Source organism: Mustela nivalis (genome assembly GCF_964662115.1).
Source record: "Mustela nivalis genome assembly, chromosome: 8".
Classification (NCBI taxonomy): Eukaryota; Metazoa; Chordata; class Mammalia; order Carnivora; family Mustelidae; genus Mustela; species Mustela nivalis.
The window spans coordinates 61,627,333-61,649,390 of record NC_139027.1 but is presented as its reverse complement, the minus strand read 5'-3'; the positions used below and the strand labels follow the sequence as shown (position 1 = coordinate 61,649,390).

The window sequence follows — 22,058 nt, the reverse complement described above, 5'->3', positions numbered from 1 at the left end:
GCAGAAAAGAACAGCTTTCGGAAAGGTATTTCCCCCCTCCCTGGATAGGCTTTTCTCCTTTTTCTCCTTTTCTCCTGCCCCCACCTGCCACACATGTACAGGATTGAAATTACAGTTGGGGCCACTGGGAGAGGCCTCCGGGCTGTGCCAGCCCCATTCTCCTGTACTGGAATGTCTTCAGAAAAGGTGGGCTTTCTCTCCTGTCTCGGGAGCTCCCTGAGTCTGCAAGGTCCCCTGGAATCCCCAGGACACTTGCAGTGATGGGGCCTCAGCCACCTCCTCAGGCAGTTCACTTCGGTGCCTAATTGCCCTTACTGGGAAGAAATTTTTCCTAATGTCTCCTAACCGACATTTTCCCCTTTCCTTGTTTCAAGCCGTTACTTCTTATTAGACCATTCTCAACCACCGCAAGCAATCCTCTTCTTTCCTTAAAATTATTATTGCTCAAATATTTGTAGACAGTTAGCATAGGCTTCCCTCTCTCTAGCTCCTCTTCCTGAAAGCTTTAAATGTTATGCTCCTTTAACCTTTCTTTATAGGTCACCTCTTCTAATCCTTTTATCTTTTTTGTCACCCTTCTCTGAGTTCTCTCTAATTTACAGTATTGATGTTCTCTTTATAATGAGGTGCCCCAAACAGTGTGCCGTGCTCCATAAGTGGCTGCCAGGAGAGGCATGATTACAGGAGCTCCATTTTCCTAGAAGCAACACCTCCCCTCATATGCCGTGTGCCTCAGTAGAACATTTGTCTTTCCCACAGCCGCGCTACATTATCTAAATACACTATCAGTCCCAATTCCTTCTCCCATTTGTCTCTTGAAGACACATTCACCTAACCCAGTGCTTTTACTTTTCTTCCTCCCTGCCCCTCCCAGCGCAGACACCAGGATTGTGCACAACTCGAATCTAAGACTCGCTGGTCAATTAAAAGAAAGCTTTTAACTCCTTCAGTTATCGTGGCTCTAGTCTATAACAAACTAGACACAGGTAATCGTTAGCCGTGACTCTTTTATTTATAATGCCATCAGATTGGGTTTATTTTTACAGCATTGTTAGAGATTAAGAGCAAAGCTTCTGTCTTCATCACATTGGTTTTACTGTGGGTTAGGACCTATGGTGCCCCACTTCATTTCCTGAGACCCGAGCAATGAGCACAGAATCATTTCTAGTAAGTTCTGACTCTGATTAAAAAACAATCTTTATGAAATAGAAGCTAATAAAATTGCTTTCCTAATTACCCTGAGCTAGTTCATTTCCCAGCAAATATAATAAAATAGAGTTACTTGGCTCCGATTCACAAAATCTGAACCCAAGCTCATTATTAAGGCATTTAGCAGGGAAAAAAGCATGTGTGCATAAGATGCTGTCCCATCAAGCAGAATGCAAGAAACCTTTTGAAGTTTAGACCTTTGAAGTTTGAAGTTATTGCTGCATTTTTTTTTTTAATGCAGGTATTTCTGCTAGGAAAAAATATACATCAGAGTCATTTATATTAATGGAGCCGAGTACCTATACTAGCATAATCTTTGGAGGAGCTTTTTTGTTGAGAACAGCAGATCTTTATTTAAGAAAAATATTTAGATCCTTTGCATTGTACTTGCTAATCTACAGGGCTATTATACAAAGCAGTGAGACTTTTACGTAATAGAATAGAGTAACTCATGTCCCACGGCTATTTCTGCCGTGACTTATGCCACTCACAAATCTCTTTCATCTGTTTAAAGCGTGAGATTCTGATGACTATAAATGTATCAAAATGTTTGGGGGATTGTTTTATTTTCCTCTAAATGTGCTATCATTCATTAATATGGACATGATTTGCTAATATTTCTAATGCATGCATGAATACTCCACTAACGGAGGTTCAAAATGCTCCATTTCCAGGGAAGGGGGGGAAGACAATTACGAAAATTAAGAGAGACTTTAAGAAGAGCATATCTATTAATGAAAAGGGAGGTAGTTACATGGCAGAATCAGGTAAGTCAAAGAATGAAATCTCTTCTCCTTTCTATAATGTGACACACCCATTTCATGTGACAGCGCCAATAGAGTTACAGCTCAGGGTAGCTCTAACACCAAAGTAAATGCAGCCAGGACTGACTCATGAAGGAGAGCCAAGCTGCTCTGGCCAGTAATGGAGATGCGAAAATCTTCTTTTCTCCTCTTTGGGTATTTGCCTGAAACCAATCTCTTAGAGCTCAGTCTCGCAAATCTGAAATGGGGAAAGAAATTGCCTCTGTCTTCTACCAGGGAGTGCAGCTCTTCTTGGGAAAATTTGTGAAATTCCACCCCCTGGGCAAAAACCATGGCTTTTTGTCAATATGCCCTGGGTGGAAATCTGACATTTCCATAATGATATGACAGATTTCCATCTGGGAAAACTGCCTTCTGTTTTCACAATGAATTTGAAGCAAGAATGAAAAATCTTTCACTTTGTCTATAAAACTATTTAAAAGAAAAAAAAAATCTGCACTTTTCCTGCCTTGAAATAATGGAGTGGGTATTAAATGAGAAAAATCTGTAACTCTTTTGAGTTCAATCAAATCGTCAGCAATACTTAGAAAGAAAGAAAAGAAGGGAACTATGTGGAGAATAAACCTTTCCGGACAAATTTGTTACCGTTTTTTGATAGTTATCAGCAGATGAAAGGAATAATGTGTATTTAGCAATCATTGAGTGTGCATCAGCAGTATACAGCTGGAATTCAAGAGAAGATTGACAGAGGGCATCAGTAAGTCTATTTTGTGAAACTGGTTCTAATTGATTTCGATGGAAGTATTGTCATATGGATTGAAAATTTGCTGAAAGATGATAAACAAAGAATAGCAATGAACAAAAAGCAAAGGGGATGACATCAAGGTTAATGTGAGTTTTGATCTCATTTCTCATTTTTAGAAATGCAACGGAAGAGGAGCAACCTGGACAAAAATGAAATATGCAAATGTGCTAAACAAATGGTATAACAATTGCCAACAAAAACTGAAAAATGGAATTTCCTTAGAGAAGTGGTTGGTGGAGGTCTGTGGGGAGAGAGGAACAGAGTCAGCTGGGCCTGGGAAAGTTGGAGCAGGGAGGTTTTTGGGGAAAGCGATCTAACACAAAATGAACGAGCAGCTCCACTGGCTTCTCCATATGGACCCGCTCTCTATCCCAGCCCTTTGAATTGCTGGTTGTTTTGTTTGGTTTGCCAGCGTAGGGGGTGGGGCTCCACTCTCTGCCCCTCCTCTTCCTGAAGTTGGAAAATCTGAGTGAAAATCAGGAGACTAGGGTGGGCTGAGTTTTCTTCTATGCAAGTTAATTATCCCAGACTCTCGGAGAAGGCGGAAAAAAAAGGGAAAAAAAAACATTTCCCTTAATGCGTAATGCCAACGGACTTGGCTTTTTTTTTCCCACCACCTGAAAAACTGGAAGTTGCTACTGCAGCTTTTTGCTGTTCGTGTGGTTTGCTGATGTTTTTAGTGGGACCTGTAGAGTAAGACCATCCTGCGGATTTGAAGGCCACCAACCCATGCAGAGTCAGCACTCACATGGAGGGAATTTCAGAAGGAAATGGAGGTGCAGGAGTGGAGGAAGTGGTCTGCCCAGGAGAGGGAAGCGTGCCCTGATGATTAACACCAGGTCGACATGCTGAGAGAAAAACGACACAGACACAGGGACCGTGTGCGGCATCCGGTTTGCCGGCTCATCCTAATGAGCACGATGGTCAAATGCCCTGGGTTGGCCATATGTTGTGGCCATATGCATATCTGGTGAACCAGATGCCCTGGTTTTTTTTCCCCCATATTGCACCATTTTTCTCACAGCATAAAGACATGGCTTAAGTGAGAAGCAGGAGGGGGCACGGGGTAGGCAATGAGGGCTTGTTATTCCAAAAGGTTGTCGGACAGAAAACATCAGGAAATCCATCCACGTTTGCATTCTGTTTCCAAATATTTAATGAGCACCTACTAAGTTCAAGAAGAGCTTAAAAGAAACCAGGGATGACAAATCTTTCTTGAGTTTAGTAAGGAGAGCTTAGACACACTCTGTGTACCTGCCACAGCTTCTCTAGATAAGCCCTAGTCAGAGTAAAAGGTCTGCCGCAGTTTGCCATTACCAACCCACATACAGTCTCTGAAGATTAACAGGGGCCACTTCTACGTGGCGATCACTCACACAGTTTCCTCCACCCAAAAGAGCCTTCTCTACTCCAATTTCTACTTAATCACTGCCCACCCATTCATCCATTTATTGGATATTTCTGAACGTTTTCTAATCTGACACTGTTTAAGACCTGGTGGATAACACAGTAAGCTAAAGGAACACAGTCTCTACCCTTCCAGGGCTTACAATCTAGTGGCAGAGACATTATTCCAACAGCAATGTAATGTGTAATTACAACTGGGAGACAAGCCATCAAGGCGGAGTCCTGGGAGTTACGAAGTGTGAAACAGAGAGCAAGCCAATCCCGGGGGACTAGGAGGAAGCCTCCTGCAAGGACGCCTTTCTGATTCTCCAAGCCAGGGGTGCATGTGTATGCTTGTGATCTCTCTCTCTATGTCTCTTTCAGAATCCTCTAGTACACTGCAAAGCCCTTAACAAAGTCTGTTCGTGTTACTTACAAGTCGGTCTGACTTTCCTAACCCTTGACAGAGCACATTATACGTCACTCAGCTTTCCATCCTTAAGAGAGCTTGCCCAGCTCTAAGCCGAAGTCCACTGATACCTCAGTTACTCACCCAGAGAGAAAAGAAATGGGAATAATGTAAAACATCAGATAATCCCAAGACCCTTACGGCTAAATTTTGCCATGTCTCAGGCTCGTACCACTACCGCGACACTTACCACGAGTTCCCGTCTGTCCTCCACAGTCTCATGAGCTCTTTGAGGGAAGGACTGGGTCTTCATGAGAAGAATCGGGTTTGAGCTGAGTTTAGAAGAAAAAATATGGATTAGCCTGGCACTATTTCTGGCATTCAACAGATTCTTTACACGTGTCTGTGAAATGAGTACACAAACGCACGCATGAAATAATGTTTAACCTCTGTTACCCATCTCCCCCCTCCAACCTCCAAAGGATTGCACTGTGCCTTCTGCCTTCTATGTGCTTCCTCATCATCGGGCACAAAATGAGTACTCAACAGCCATTCATTGATTTAGAAGTCAAGCCTGGGCCTCAGCAATGTACCGTTCATTCCAGGGGAACATCATTCTCACTGTAGTGTGTGGGAACAGAGCCTCCCTGAAGCCCCATACAGGCTGCAGTGTAAATAGCGCCCCTGCAGTTGTGCAATACAGAGATAGTGCATCCTAACATTTCCTCTCCCAGGGAGGAATGCGAAGTTTAGAAGGGCCACAAGTTTAGAACAGCCACAAGTTGCACAACAAGCTTGTAGCACAAGTGGAGCTGTTTCTGATACCCAGGCCACTACAACAAGTTGGCTTGTATGTTTAAAGTGAAACTGAATTTAAAATAATTTATTTCAAGCATCTTTTGACTCTCCTTGAAATGAGTCCAGCCAGCCGGCAGCACCAACACAGGAAGGCTTGGAGTTATTACTTAAGTGAATTTCTGCTGTGAACCATAGTCAACATACTTATAAATCAGTCCTATAAACAGTCCCTTACATATGGCAAATTCTCCAAGACCAATTGTAAAAAGTGTGAGTTTCCTTTAACCATATACCTCTTGAGAAAGAAAAGGATGGGGAAATTGGCTGAGGAAAAGGCCCAGAGGTTTGAGTTAGGTACAATCCAGATTATTTTTATGTTTATCTTTGTTTACCCCCATTCTAGAATCAGCAGAGAAGAGGGTCTGCACACGGAGAGTGCAATGAGAGGCCATGCCAGCTCTCCTTTGAAGCCCTAGGCTTATGGATGATGGTCTCAGAGTAGAATTTCCTACTCAGGAATGCAAGAGAAAGATAGTAGAGCTTCAAAACAAACAGAATGAGTCTATTTATGGAAAAGTACAAGTTGTATAATACAAGATTATTCTTTAAAGTAATCTGAAGGAAACTAAAATTAGAATAAACAATCAGGCAGCCATTCTACCTTAAATCCCCAACATGATATTTCCATTCCTCTGGGTCACGGAGCTCTGAGTGGCATCCCAGCCCAGTCCCATTAAGCCCAAGTGAAGGCAGGATCCAGGCCCTGGTGTCTTCTATCCCAACATTCCACCTTACGACGAAAGGTTTCCTTAGTGAAAAGGATTCTACAGATCAAGGGTTGGCCCTTTTTGTGCAAGATTCTAAAATGAATCGTCTATATATTTTCTTCAGGTACTTGCAGAACGTGTGAGAGACTGCATTTGATTTTCTGTAAATGGGTCATTTCTCAATTCCTAATTTAGAAAATTCACTCTTGCTCTGGGTATCTGGCAGGGAGTTGAGTGTGGGGAGTGTCAGAAGAAATATTACGCCATAAGTTTAAAAACATATTTAAATTATTCTCTTCTATTTTTGAAAGCCTTACATTATGTACCAGTATAACTGAGTTGGTTCCTGAACACTTTCATTTGGTTTCTTAATTGGACATTTTGTAGATCTGGGGGTACATGTTCAATATGTCTAGGGAGAAAAATCTAACTAGCCGATCATATCAAAATAGGACTGGAACCAGGATAGAAATCTCTTGCACCTATCATCTTCCCATTCTTCTTTGCTGTACTTTTTATTTGGGGCAAGGGGAGAAGAAGGGATGCAAACCCAGGGTCTGCACTTGCAAAATACATTAGAAAACTGAGGCAGCTAGTGAAATAACCCAGTTCAAAAAAATTTGGTGACCTGAATTTTGCAGAGTGGATGTCTAATAAGCACTCTTACCTGCTAATGGTTCTATTCTCCATGCCCCTGCCAGCTTGGGGTTTTCTAAGTCACATTTCTTCAGAGATTTTAGGTGTGGGATCAGGTTGTTAACCAGATAGCTGTTGCATGCACAGCAGAATCAGCAGAAAGAGAGGCCTTTCCTTCCACTGACAGAGCCAAGAATCTAACAGCCAATGTGCTTCTCAAAAATAAAGAGGTGATTTCTAATGTGAGTCTAGACAAATGGCCATCACTTGGAGAAAGTAAGTGCATCGGTCAGGATCCCAACAGGAAACAGAGTTGTTTGCAGATGACTAAAATGAGACTTTAACAAGGGGCTACTAACAGGGGAGTAAGCAGAGTTAAGGAAACAAACAGGGAACGAGGAACAAGCAGAGCAGCAAGAAGAGACTCAAGTTAGCAGGAGGCCCTAAGGCTGATGGAAGGAGTGTAAGAAATGGTTTCCTGAGACCAGTGAGAGCTCTGCCAAGGGACAGGGGCCACGGCTGCCACCAGAGATGTGCACCCAAGGAAGTGAGAGGGTGGGCATTACCCACCTACTCTTTCCTTGCTCCCCACCTCCGCCAGTCCATGCCAGTGCCTTCCATTGGCCAAATCCAACCAGGAGCTAAGGTCAGCCTCCTGGACACAGAAAGAATATAAATAGAATGAATTCAGGGATGGGAAGCAAATAAACAAGAACCAGCACTACCAGTAACATTGTTCAGATCATAGTACATTGAACTGTGACCGGTACTTCAGCCCAGAGGGGTTGGCACAGGGCAGTTATCTCCATATATCCTATATATGCTTCTCTGGACACATCCCCTGTCAAGCCTCTCTCCTAATACCTTCCTAGTCTGCTCCCCCATTCCACCCCTCTCCTTCAAAAACTAGTATTTATCAAGGCTCTCCTCACCTTACTGTCCTCCCCTAAGTCTCAGTTCTTCTGCCTACTCCTATAGCCCACCCTTAGCAGAATGTAACACCTGCTGTTTACAGTTGATAGTTACTACCTATTTTTTTTCATCCACTAAATGAGTACTTATTGAGCCTTAGTAAATACTAGGCCCTATACTTCATGCTGAGGATATAATGGTATATAAAAAGGACAGAGTCCCTGTACCTTGAAGCTTTTGTCTAGTAAGGTAAAGAACAATGACTGGAATAGTCACAAAAATACATATGCAACTACAACCTGTGTTAAAGCACTATAAATAAAAATGCAAAGTGCCCTCAGAATGTATGGTGGACAGACCTAGTCTGTAGGTCATGGATGACTTTCCTAAGAAGTTATGCCTGAGTCAAGATCTGAATACTGAGTTGCAATTAACCTGGCCAAAGAAAGTTAAAGAGGAGATGAAGAGTGGGGCTTCCCATGGAAACGATAGGTGTAAAGGCCCCAAGGCACGCAGAGTTGTGTTGTTCTTTGCTGAACTGATGTACGGGCCATGAAATGGGCCATCGAGTGCCAAGCAAAGCCAGCTCAGTAAAGCTGGAGGCTCACTCTAACATATCTATGGCCATATTTGGCCAAGTTTCTAGAAACTTAAAGTAGTTCTGCTAAGAATAAACATGAGTCTGCAGCCTTTTTTAATGCATGTTTCACCACCAAAGCCTTAGAAAGATTGCATTAGTTCCTCTCAAATCTCCTTTCCAACAGTCATTGATTTGCTGAATTTTGTTAAATAGCCCATTTCCCCAAGGCAGAGAGAATATTAAAGTGACAGGTCTCTGAGCTGTAATATTCTGAGTTCTTCATATTACCTGACTATTCAAAGAACTGAAAAATTGAAGTTGGTTTAAAGAACAATTAGGAACTGATGTCATTTTTTCTTTGTCTATGTTTTCTTTGTTTCCTTGTGGGCTCTTTTGGTTGATTTAGGGTCTGTTTCTGCATTTACCATAGAACAAGTTTTGTAAATGAATGAGTGAGCAAAACATGGTAGACTTTTAAGCAGCAACAAGTACATACAAGGGGAGAGAAGATAATGGTGAATGACCCCATCTTGCTCTCGTGGCCTCGTTTTCCTTGAGTTCCAAAGAGTACAGTCAGGTTCTCAAACCAAAGCTGTTTATTACCTTGTGCTCCCTCTGCTGGTCCCAGGCTCACAGAACCAAAGTGTTTATAGAGGTAGGTCTCCAAATTCTACCCACACCTTCCTGCCACTTCTGGTCCTGCACTCCCAGGAGATCTCACTATCCCAACCTGTAACTCCAATACCTGTTGCTCCCTTTCTCTGAACCCCTCAAAACATGGACTGTCTTTGCCACTTGATACATCACTCACTTATCTGCAAATACTCTCACTTTATGCACTCTCTTTTTATCAGTATATTCTCCTTGACCAGTCCATAACTTTCTCCAGGCTAGTGAGTATGACTCTGATTTCTTTTGAACCCCAGAAAACCCAGCTTGAAACTAGGCAGGGTGCAGTGGATTAACCATCAGAAAGAATGATTCTGTGAACCTGCAAACAATTAATAGTTGAGAGTAAAAAATGGTTGGCCATGTCCAACCTCTATTTAAAAAAAAGTGTATCACAGATAACATATTGCACAATACTCTATGTCACCAGGTGTTCAATTAATATCTGTTAGCTTTTTTTTTCTTTTCTTCTATCTCTGATACTTCTCACCGATTGCTAGTGAAGAGTTCCAAAACATTTTGATTAAGAGCCTATATATAAACACACACACACACACACACACACACCCTACTAAACTCTTTCCTCTTTAAAAGGCGAAGCTTCTTTTAAACACAACCACCATCCTGTGTCCAGGAGCAGACCATTAAGTTGTACAGTCCACAAGGCAGCCAGTGGACTGGTCTTCCATTTCTCTGGGGTTGAGCCCCTTTAGATTTTCTGTCCTAACCCCAACACCTCACATTATGGTTTCTTTTCTGCTGATACAAGCTCTGGAGGTGTCCCTGTGGAGACATAAAAAGGCTTCTGGTTTCTACTTAATAAGGAAACCTGAAAAATATACAAGACCCTAAATGCATGGCCTCTGAGAGAATTTTCCCATGGGCCACATCCAGGTGTAAGAAATAATTAGGAAGGGCACAATCACACCTGAATTAAATTTGATATTACATTTACATGCCTGCAAAACACTGCGGCCCATCCTCACCTTAACTTTTTAAATTATACCTTTCCTTTGTTTTTCTTCTTTTTCTCCTATAAAATGATAATACAATTGTTTTATGCTCTAGACTTTTTTATGTTTGACCGCATTATTTATTTATTTTTTTAATATTGCTAGATCTTCAAAATGACTCAGGACAGTAGGCATGTGAGAGAAGATAAGTGGCCTGCCCAAGGTCACAGAGCCAGTTAGTAGTACTACCAGGTCTAGATTATAAATAGCTATCTATCTTGTCCCACTTGCCCCTCTCTCTTTTTTTTTTAAGATTTTATTTTTAAGCAATCTCTACACCCAAAATGGGGTTTGAACCTACCACTCCAGGATCAAGAAGAGTCACATGCTCTACTGACTTGAACCAGCCCAGAACCCCCAACTGCCTGTCTTAATGCAGATCTCTAATGCTAGAAATATACATTACAAAGTGCAGGAATGCTGAGTCAAGGAAAGAATGTAGACAAATCTTTGGAGGGCGAACAATACCTTGCTAGCCCCCATACTGAGAATGCACTTCCAACTGAAGCACTTCTATTCATGTGGCTTAGATAATGGTACTTTCCATTTATCTGATTTTCCACAAGAACTAAGTAAGTAAAGGGATGCTTATAAAAGTACTTGGAGACCCCCAAGTCCTAAGTGCTATGCTTATGATGTCAGCATCCACTGCAGGACAGACTGTTTTTTTTATCAAGCAACTATAAATACCAGTGGTATCTGTAATGTCTAACTAGAGCAACTTACAGGTTCTATTCTTAACCTTGATTTTGACTTGTTTCTGGGACAGTAACTTAGATCCCTACCCCTACCCTAATGCACTTTTTATAGTTTAATTTCCTCTTCATGGTGCTGTTTGGGATTGGAATTTTTTTAAAACAATATGACTCAATTGAAATCAGATTTCCCCTGAAAAAGTCAAACAAGTCACAGAAGGGCCCAATCTGAAAACTGCCCCACAGCCTGTGGTCATTCTATGGGAAATAGTATTCTTCCTTTTGCTATCCTTTTGTTTCTACCTGAATGATTTTTCTCAGCATTATAATCGGGTAATACTGGGATTGATGAACAAAGCCTCATGAATGTAATTCATAATTTAGAACTTATTAGTATAAGTTCTGCACAAAACCTTTGTGGATGGGATACTTCTTTTACCCCTATTTAGTCCTTCCTGTAATGGTAATTCTACCCTCTTCCATGGTTAAGTCTGTCAAGACAAGAACAGAGAGATATGAATCTCTAAGGAAATCCATTCATTGCAGAGCGGGCCAGCCCATAATACTTCTGAAGCAGGCTTAGTGCCTCCTTCCCAATAGCTTCTCTGCTGAGGCTCTGGCATGTAACATATGCAGGAAAGGCATCATTTTAAGGACCTCCAGGAAGCAAGAGCCTTGCGCTTAGATAAGGCAGCACTTATGTGGGAGTTATGAGGGGTTATATAGTTCATCACCTGCTCACTCATTTTCCCCAGAAGAGAACAAGACTTTAAATAAATGCTGGGGGTAAAAGGACTGCAGATGGAGAGAACCCCAGGAGAAGTGACCAGAAGGAAGAAAAAGGTCTAAAAGAAGGGAGGCCGCAATAGGTCCTACTACTTCTTATTCACTTGACCTTGGAAAAATTGTTTAATCTGCACGGGCCTCATACTTGTTTTATCTGTAAAGCAGAAAATACACTAGAACCCACCTCGTAGCATTGTTGTATACGTCAATGAACAACATACAGGAAGCACTTAGTGGAGAACTTGGGGTTTGGTGGGATGTCCACAGCAGATTTGGCAGTGGTAACAATGCTATTGCTGGGACAGCCCCAGTACCTCCTTCAACCGAGGGAAGAGGAGGGGACAGTGGTGAAGATCACATAAAGAGGAAAAATATGCCAGGAACAAGCTCTGATTCCATGACATTGCCCAGAGTGGTCTCTGGGGATACTCATATCTCAGTGATGAATTAATGAGTTAATGAGATCAGACATCCTGTATATACACTGTGCTAATTTTTTCCTTAAAGTTTTCATAAATGGACCAAAGCTTGTGGAAGAAAGTTTTCTACTATCAGCAGTATATATCTTCCATGCTACACAATTAGTTGTTTAGAAGAAAACAAAAAGCTGTGTGTGAGACAATAATAAGGTGACTTGTATATTAACAGGAGAGACATCTACATTCTTGTTCCTTGAGTAAAATACCTGCATTGATTGAATCTTTAAGCAATCCCTTACTAGGATCAAAATGTCTTGGCTCTTGAGTTGGAGATAAGGGAGGGTGGAGGGAAGGATGAGAATTCCATTTAATTAAGATTATTTACAGAACAAAGCTGCTCAGTTGCTCTAATTATTTTTTTAAGAAGATCCTCATATATCTTTTCAGGATTCAGTGATGGTTACAGGTATTACTAAGAATTTTCTGCATATGGGCAGGTTTCAGAAGAATACAAAAATAAATGAAAGGTACAATGCTCTCTCTCTTATTCATCTTCTTTAAAAAAAAAACAGGGTAAAAGACACAATAAATTTTATCTATTCTACAAAAAAGGAACATTCTATTTTAACTTTTGTTTTTGTCTTTATTAGAATCAAATTTCACTACTGTACTTTAAAATCTGGCAACAGGTTTCTGATACACCATATAACAATTTCAGTATATTAATTAGTTTTCAGGACCCCCAGGCAATAAAAAGCTAGTCGTTCAAGGTCACAGTTTGACTTATTTACAATTGACAAATAACTTGGCAAACTCTGCACCGAGCCACTCCATACAATAGAAAATATATTGTCATTCAAGTTAACAAAAGAATCTTTCTTTGCCATCTCACTACAATGGCCCTGCAAATGAACATCGCCTGAATAAAATCCTAACCACATTTTCACTCTCATTAACCACAGTAGGGTATCACACAATTTGCCTGGCTCCTGCTTAGACCACTGTGCACCATTTTAGTAGCAGCAGTTTGATGGGTTTTATGGCAGGTGATATATGGAGTGGGAGTTTCGGGAGTCGTAAACAGAAGGCACTGTGTATCACAATGTGGTTTAGGGATATAATGACTGTGTTGTAAAGCAAGGGATGACAATACTGCACTAGGCTTGGGGTACTGAACCAATAGACCAAACAGCTCAACATAATTCAAGTAAGAGTGAAAAAATCCTAAGAAGGGGTGTGTGTGTGTGTGTGTCTGTGTGTGCGCGTGTGTGTGTATGTATGTGTGTATGTGTGTAGGCCTCTTCTAGCTTTCATTAATTACTTCAGATGAATTTGAATAAGAACTACTAAAACTGAAATAAATCTGTGTCCCTCTGAAAAAATAGAACATTTCTCTTTCCTTCCAGCACAATCTTTTTCTGCCTCCTCTGTCCAACCCTTAACTACTTTCTCTGTCAGAATAATTAAGTAAACAGCTAGTCCTGGTACAAGGAAAGGAGCAGCAGACATTTAGGGAGATTGATGCAGAGGAGAAAAATAACACCAAAATAAACTTCCTTTCCTTTCCAGGAGAATCCATCCCTATGGCAGGGGTCAAATTCAGGCTGACCTGACAGGCACTCCCACTGCCTAGGAAGCAGGGAGATTTTCAGGGATTTGGAAGTCCCTGGTTCCTTCAGTTAACATCCCTGCATGTCAAAGACCCTGACTGTCACTAAGTCACTTTGAAGCCACTTTGCCCTAGAAGGGTGGGTCTGGTATTCCCCAAACAAAAGATGGCAACATGTGGCCTCTTTTCAGAGAAAGCTATGTTGAACCAACAAATGAGGACTTGTGGTTACTAACCAACGGTGTGGCCTCGGCCAATTCATAAAACCACGCTGAGTCTTCATTTCCTTTTGGCATACTCTCCTATCTTACCAGCCTACTACAGGGAACATACCAGGCAGTGGTCTGAAATTCTAAAGCCATATGCCAATATAAATCATCATCTTTATCACCATCACTGTCATCACCATCATTATCACGGCAGTATAATGCACTGAGATATTAATGTGTGTTTTGTTCTCACTATATTTCCCCCCTCTTTAGTTCCCAAAAAGTAGCCAGGCTCTTTGTGTTCCTTTACTTTCACAGAGAGTAAAGGCCAAACATAGAAATTACCTGCAGAGAAGTCTTTCTCTGGTTATTTTCCCCCCTAAAAATCTGAGCTCCTTGAGACACAGGAAGAGAGGTAAACGCTTTTGAGTTGAGAGGTTTCCCAAGACTGGGATGAGGTTGGAGTGGGGTGAGACTCCAGGGTTCTGCAAAGCCCTGAGGAAGTGACAGGGTCTCTGGTGGAGAGTCGCCATAATACACCTAACAGGGCTGACCTTAGACAGAAAGATTCCCAGCCCTAGCAAAAATAGGGCACCAAGGAAGCACCAGACTTCAAGGAACCAATGGGTCTAAACAATTAGCGTCTAAACAATGCCCAGGTCCACTGATACCATAGCGGCCTGAAAAAACGTCTTCACCCCCCACTCTTTACCAAAAGGAGACTAGATTTCTCATCTGAGTGAAATCAAATATAATTTGCCTTGAATACAATAATGTTGCACACCTGTATTTGTGGCCACAAGTTCAGACCGACTTTACTATCACCCTGGATAAGTGTACCAGTAGACCTCGACCATTGCTTACATTATACAGTACTAGTCTGTAATAATATTCCCATCTCTGTTTATTTCACATCTTCGAACTATTCCTTTAAAGATCTGATACAACTGAGGGCACTCAAAAAGGATATATCATCTTCACTTCTCATAGAAATACCACAAAAAAATAAAATAATAATAATAATAAAAGAACAAAGACAGTCCCACCAGAAAGCACTGCCAGCTTCCCAAGGGGCCTGCTAGGTGGGGGATACATGCTGTGGGGCCCCTGAGGGTCTGAGGCCCTCTTTAAAATCTCCATGTCATTGCCTGTCCCACCTTTTATATTTACAGGTCTAGAATAGAGATATGCCCCACTGAACTCCAGCCTCTGTTCAGGCTTCACATCCTGATACCAAACTCCAGCCAGGCATGTAGACATGGCCCATGCAGAACGGCTGAGGCTGTCACTTTGTTTCCTTCTTCCTCCTTAACAAGGAAATGACTGACCCACGTGTACCACATATCTATTTATCAACAGATCATAAGCCCAGTCTTCTGAGATCTTGTGACAGGTCCCATTAGCTGTGAGCTACCCAATAATATGTATAATCAGTTGTTAATGGCACTATGCTATTCTGTGATAACTGGGCCATTAGTGAGTGTCAACGCCGTTCCCCCACCTGACTGATATCCAGCTTCAGAGGAGCTGCACATTTCCATTTGTGATGGTACCCATACATGTGAGAGGTAGACGGAGTGCTTTCTTAAATTACCCATCCTGGACACTTGTGTCCTGGACACTAGTCTCTCTTTGGACTCCTATAGTAAACAGGCTAACAGGCACCTGTGTTATAAAGGGAAATAATTTATCATTGGAAATGATGAAACTAAGTCCAATAGCAAACTCAGGTCCTTCTAATCCTCAAGGTACTTTGAGTCACTATAAGAAAATGAGAAGTTGGGACATTTCTAAAATTCCATGTCCTAAAAGCAGATCTCACTTCAATGCCATTCAATGTACTAGTCCCTTATAAGGGTCCAGCCAGAGCTGTTCTTTGTGAACATAAACAAGTTCACAGAGTTTAATTACACACACACACACACACACACACACACACACACACACTTCCACACTTCTTTGCAAGTAAAACTATCTGTACCACCAAAGCTTCGGTTCAATTCTCCATGCTTATGCCAAGACCTCATTTTTCTTTTTATGTATTTTGCATCCAATTCATTTAAGGGACCAGGAGCAGAAAGTACCAAAGCCTCAAGTGGAAGGGAAATATGAAAAACTACATTGTGAGTTTCCTCTCATGCTTACTACAAAATCCATGCCCATCACCCAAATAGGACAACCTCCAACCTCAGTCCAAATGCAGACAGTTCAGAAGTATTCCCAGCTTAGACCTTCATAGGTCAGAATATGATTTATTTGGAAAAGGAACGTTTCATTGAACCTAGAAATCTGTCAACCGAATCCAGCCAATGCTCAAGTGATTTACATCCGCTCAACATCCCAGCACTGCCTATCAAAGGCCCTAGAGTTTTTACTGCTGCCTCCATAAAAAAGAAATTTAGCACTAAGGACTTGCCAAAGGGTCATCACATGTTGTTGGAAGGAAATAAAGAATGAGATATTTGTAAAGTACAGGGAGAAAGGATAAGGCTCAGCTTACACTCTCCCTCCCAGACTAGCTGCCAAGAAACTGGGGCCTGTGTCTATTCTTTCCAGAAAAGTAATTTCCTCAGAACAACTGAGGAAAGAGAGGTACTCCCAGGCCTTGGAGGGGAGGAAGATTCCTGATCCAGCTTAGTGCCCTACAAAGACAACAGCCCTGGTCCAAATTCACCCCAGAATGAGGCGGCTTAGGTTTGTTTGGTATGTCACAACATGGCAGAGATGGGATAGAGAGACCAAAACTCTGATCGTGAATGACCTAAAACATCAAAGTACAGTGATCAGAAACCTTTCCAAAGGAGAGGTGGATCTAAGATACAATCAGAGACACTGTCTGTACCAATTCCAACAGAGACCAGACATCCCAGCCCAAATTTCCCAGAGTAAAACGGTAGATAAGATGAGATTGTGGGGAATTATTCCCCCAGGCACTGATTCATTCATTCACTCACTAGAGGGGAAAAATCCATTATGTGCCCCCTGCATGCCACAAGCTGAGCTTAAGATGCAGAGATAACCTAACCAGAATGGAACCTCTGCATGCCTGAACTTTGTAGAAGAGTAAGGATCCCTCACGGTTGAAAAGGTGAGCTCAAGGGACGGAACAATCTGGGAAACTTAGCTATCTGCTGGCAAGATGACTCAGGTGTTACTATCTCCTGAGGAACCTGTACTATTAGACAATCCCACAACCTCATTCTGCCTGAAGCTCTGCTTTTTTGTGTATGTATCCATTCATTTATTCAGGCATTCATTTACTCAGTCAACCAATATTTATCAAGTAGAGAGTCTATTCTAAACATCATGCTACACTCTAGAGATATAATGCTGAGGAAAATCAAACATGATTCTTGCCTTCATTGAGCTTATTAATAATTAACTGCAAATAAACGTGGAATTCCAACTGTGTTAAGCACCACAAAGGAGAAATTCACGGTTCTCTTTGAAAGCCTAAAATGAGGGGGGGATGATTGGACTGATCGGGGAGATCAAGGATAATTTCCCTGATGCTTGCCCTCTGATTAGGACAGATAGGAAGATATTTGGTAGATAAAAGGAGGAAGGAAGAGTGCTCCAGGCAAAGGCAAATGCAGTCGAAAGAGCTGTGTTTGGTGTGGTGACCAGTAGAACTAAAGAAAGACCAGGGTTACAGGAGAAGACCATGATGAAACACCTGGAAAAAGACACAACTGCAGAAGAATGCACGGGAGTTCGACCACACTGCAACTTTGTCCTCAAAACTATGAAAAACTTTTGCAGGCTGCAACATAATCATACTGGTTTTTAGGAAAAGTCCCTCTGGCTACAGGATGGGAAAAAGAAAGGAAGGAAGCCAGCATGGAAGCACAAATATCAGATGGGCATCTTTTACAGTTGAAGTGAAAGGTGATTTGGCTTTCTTAAGGGTGGTGCTGAAAATGGGAATGAGGGGAAAAGCAAAAGCATTAGGAGGCAGAAGCAAAGAGATTTGGATTGAATGTGTGGGATGGGGTGTTGTCAAGATGACATCTAGGTTTCTGGTTTGTGCAGCTGGAGAGATAGTTGGCCAAAATACAGCCAGCATTGTGGTACTGATCTGTGTTCCCTGCCATATCTCCACTTGTCTAACCTTTTCCAGCCTGTGTGTGCTTTGTCCCTCACCTTCTGACCTCAACGATGAGCTAGCAGGTCTCAGCAGGTATCAGGACCAGGTCTCCTGATAATGCCCTTCAACGATTCATCTGGCTTCCCATACCATGACATCTCTACACCTTGGACTTAGATCCTCTGAGCTCGCCTTACCCTCACCTCCCCACTTCCACCTCAATCTCAACCAACCAGATCTTTCAGTTCAAGCTGCTGCACATCTGTCATCCTGGCTAAAATAAAACAAGGGGCAAGGTGCTCCCTGGCTGTTGGCAGAGACTTATCCCTCATAGATAATACTGAGCTTTCAGGGTTGGACATTAAATAAACAAACAAATCAATCAATAAAGCAGTGACTCTCATTGATACAGTAGTGATGTTATTCACTGAACTACTGCTTACTGGACACATTATATATTTACATAAACTATTTAAGCTTTATAAAAATGCCATGAGGAAGATATTATGATCATTATCCCCATTTTACATATGAGAAAACTGAGGTACAGAAAGGGTTAGTAATTCACTCAAAGTCACATAGCTGCTCAGTGGTAGAAGTAGGATGGAATCCAGGCAGTCGGATTCTGAACTAGTGCTCTTTGCCTCTACCCTCTAGTGCCTAGGATAGAGATTCCTATCTGTCTGGCTTGAAAGCTCATGCTATAGCCAGCTGTACATGTATCCTCCCAAACTCATAACTCTGGTTACAGGTCATGAACCCCTCTTGGTCCAGCCATATTGCCATTATTAAAACATGGATGGAGTCATCAAGTAATCCCAAGAAATTCTACAGCGTAGAATCAGAAGTCAAGTGTCGTTTGTTTCTAATGAATGTCTACTGTCCTATATCATTCTTGCAATGGTTATCCTGAATTTTCTTTGAGAAACTGGATCCCACTAGTGACTATGAAATGAAGCAAGGCTGTTTGTCCCTCACACTAAATAACCCCCAACTGATGCACATTCACCCTGACTTACCTACTTAACGATTCCTCCACACCCCTCACCTGTTACCTTTCAGATCTCCAGGCTGCCCCTAGTTCTGAATATCATAGCTTTCTTCCCTTCATGGAATTAATCTGTTGTCCTCTCCTGGAAAATATGTACGCTTTTTCCTAGACAGAAATGTACTATTCTGAATAAGAGGACACCTGCCCTCTTTGTCTACTGTACTTTGTATGTTGTATAAATCACGTCAAATTGGGGGTGAATCTCATCCACTCCAACAGAACTAAATGCATGAGTTTGGAGATATCTACTCATTTCACATATATATTGTTGTGAATATTAACAAAAACAGCAAATATTTATTGCATATTTTATAACATTCTAGGCCTCATGACAAGCTTCGCAGCCACTGCCTGACGTAATCCTTGTATGGACCCTATTTGCTAGACACGATTACTTAGAGAAGAGGAAATGGAAGCTTTCAAAGATGGTGTAACCTCCCAAGGACACAGATCAGAAGCTGCAAAGCTGAGCCCTGAACTCTGGCTTCTTTGGCCCTGATACCATTCGCTTCCCCACTGTGTGAGCCAGCTAGAAGACCATCTGAGAAGTCAGCGGCGACAGGAATGTGTTAGAAACTCAGAATCTCAGGCCTCACTCCATGCCAACTGCATTTTCACAAGATCCTCGGATGACCTGTGTGAACACTGACATTAAAGAAACGCTGACCCATACCACTACCCAGACTGGAAGCGTCAAAGCCCCTCCACTGTCTGAAATACACTGAAGAATGGGAGAAGGAAGCACGAGAACACCACTCTGCCTCACACGGGGACCGAGCCCGATGTGTGCACTGCAGGAGGCAGCAGAAGAGCTCGCCCTCCCACATGACCCTCACACATGACTGCGACCCCTGCAGCGTGGGGATCCCAAGCATCCCCAGACGTACGGGTCCCAACCTTGATGTACGAATCTGTCGGTGGACAGCCTCACCACATCCATGCAGGTTGTCTTTAGCATCTGGTACCTTCCTTTCTCCCCTCCTTTTCCACAACATTCCACCTCCAACATCCCCAAGCTTGAGCTCAGAAACTAGGCTTGCCAGACAAGATACAGGATACCCAGTTAGATCTGAATTTCAGATAAACAAACAAACAAAAATGTTAGTATGCATATGCCTCATGCGATATTAGGGACACGCTATACAAAAAAAAAATGTTTTTATTGTTTAATTGAAATTCAACTGGGCATCTGTATTTTTATTTGCTGTGATCATGTGGCAAAAGGTTTATAAGGAACAAGACAATCACAAGATTTCAAAGTATCACTCTGAGTTGCGAAGGAAAAAACATAAACCTAGCATGGAAAGTGCTTGCACTCACTACCTTAACTAAATGATCAAACTCAAGATCACAGATAATGAGATGTCCTGGTCCATATGCCTCCTGATAAGAAGCAATGTCAAGCACACAGAACCTCCTGTAAACCATTCTGGCCATCACGGTCATCTGGGAATCCTGCCAGGCCTTTAGAGCTAACTTCCAGTAATGGGAAATACAGGGGACAGTGGCAAAAATCAAAGAACCACCGAGAGAGAATAGAATGAACAAGCAAATCCAGATGATGGGATACTCTACAAGACAGCTATCCCAGTCTCTAAAAAAAATCTATACTATTTTTAAAAAGTGGCAATACTGTTGGGACTCTTCTAAATAAAAGAATCTAAAGAAGCATTACAACCAAATGTAATGCTTAAAGCTTGATGGGATCCTGGTACCAAACCTTGACCAGCTACAAATGACATCTTGTAGACTTAGGAAATTATTCTTAGGTATAGTAATGGTAATATGGTTATTTAGAAGAATGTGCCCATTTTTAGGAGTTACATTCAGAAGGATTTAGGATGCAATATCACGGTGTCTTCAAATGACTTTCAAATGGCTCAGTGCATGCATACATGTATGTGTGCATATAAATGCATCTGTGCACATGCGTGTGTGTGTTTAGATATCTGCAGATAGAGAAAATAGGAACTGTTGAAACTTGTGTTCACTGTACAATTCTTTCCAACCTTTCTGCAGATTTGAAAATGTTAATAATAAAAAGACAGAGGGATACTCTACCTCAAATCTTACCCAAAGCAATCTGACAAGGCAGCCTGCTTCAAAGAGAAGTTCTAGCTCTAGAATAACACTATTGACTCTGCAAGATCAGAGTCCTTACGGTACCACAGAGGACTAGGCATGGTAGAAGAAAAGCCTTTTTGTACAATAGCAGGAAAGTGTTTGTACCATGAATTTTAAAAGTGTACTTTCAATGTTGTCTGAGCTTCAACTTTATAACAGACTCCAAATTAAAATGCCTGTGTGTGTTCCTCATTCTATAGGCACAGTATCCTCCACCTGCCAGATGGCCTCACCTTAGTGTGTATATATGGACTGGGGACAAAGGGCATAAGAGAGCTCCCATATAATTAAGTCAGCTGTGTATTCCTTCGCATCGCCAAGTATAGTGTAATGAGTGGCTATGAATGAATCGCTATGTGATATAATGACTCCTCTCTCATTTATAAAACAGAGATGACATGATAGATCAAATTAGTCACAAATACCCTTTCCTTTTCTTGTCATGTGACTTGCCCTGCCTCCTGGCAGGCAGAGACTGCTTCTCCACCCCACTGTCAGGCTTGGCCATGATTTACTCTGGCCTGTGGCACATGCGTGGATCTGATGCACACAGCATCCAAGCAGAAGCTTTAAAAGTGATTACAAGGTTCAAGCCGCTCTTGCGTTTTCCTTCCATTGTCCCATTATGAGAACAGCATGTCTAAAATAAGGACTGCTCCTTCAGCCATGGTCCCAGAATGAGGAAACACATAAACAGACCCACAGTTCACCTTCACCTTGGTACAGAGCTACAGCCAACCTGCCCTCATGAAATGCGAGTGAGAAGAAGATGCTGTATTGCTATACGGCACTGGTATTTGGGGAAGGATGCTACTGCAGCATTAGCTGACAGGCACAGAAGATAGTAACAGTACCTACCCTCAAAGGCTGTAATGCAGATCAAATGATATGACACCTGAAGGGCAGGCAACATAACGTCTGACGTCCAGTCACTGCTCAGAAATGGTAAGCTGCTTTATGACAGGTCTGTTTCTCGAGGTTCATCCACACCTATGCCAAGCACCATGACCTGCCATACTGCTGAAGCTCCGCTTGAGGCCCCAACACACTGATGTCAGCCCAACAAACCCCCACTCACAACCAACACTTCAAGTGGTCTCTCCTCTCTGTCACCACCCCTGCGCATTAGC

The 22,058-nt window shown here is 42.0% G+C and overlaps 1 long non-coding RNA gene across 2 annotated transcripts in view; it reads right to left on the bottom strand.

Moving 5' to 3' along the window:
- Positions 1-1,028: 1,028 nt before the first annotated feature.
- The window catches only part of LOC309872517, a 306,194-nt gene continuing 285,164 nt past the window's right edge, over positions 1,029-22,058 (bottom strand). Inside the window, exon 3 of one of the 2 annotated variants that reach the window (XR_014315932.1) lies at positions 1,029-4,905. This is a non-coding gene — a long non-coding RNA (uncharacterized lncRNA). The remainder of the gene's footprint in view (positions 4,906-22,058) is intronic. The other variant, XR_014315933.1, reaches the window with a different exon arrangement.